The sequence below is a fragment of the Montipora foliosa genome, chromosome 12, assembly GCF_036669935.1.
Source record: "Montipora foliosa isolate CH-2021 chromosome 12, ASM3666993v2, whole genome shotgun sequence".
NCBI classification, from domain to species: domain Eukaryota; kingdom Metazoa; phylum Cnidaria; class Anthozoa; order Scleractinia; family Acroporidae; genus Montipora; species Montipora foliosa.
Genome location: NC_090880.1, coordinates 28084919 through 28085274, shown reverse-complemented (window position 1 = coordinate 28085274; position 356 = coordinate 28084919).

Below are 356 nucleotides of genomic sequence, written 5' to 3'. Positions count from 1 at the left end.
GAGAAAAATGGAAGAACAAGGGTCGGGAAGTAGAAAAAGTGTTAGGGAGGGCATGTTAACCCTCACCGAGTCACCAGGGATTTGGCAGAATCACAATCAAACTTCACCTTACAGGTAAGGCTCGTTTAATTTTCTAATTCTACCAAATCCCGGTGACGTCACTTCCGGTTAACATGAGATTTTACAGCAATAAACGTGGACACAACTATTCCAATCCAGAAAGCCAACTTATCGACCTGGAACAGCTCCAGCAAAGCTGTTTCCAGCAATAACGGGTTGGTTATAGAACTCCTGAAAAGCAGATTCTCTAGATCATTCGATGCGTTTCAGGATTTCATCAGTTGGAATCACCTGCC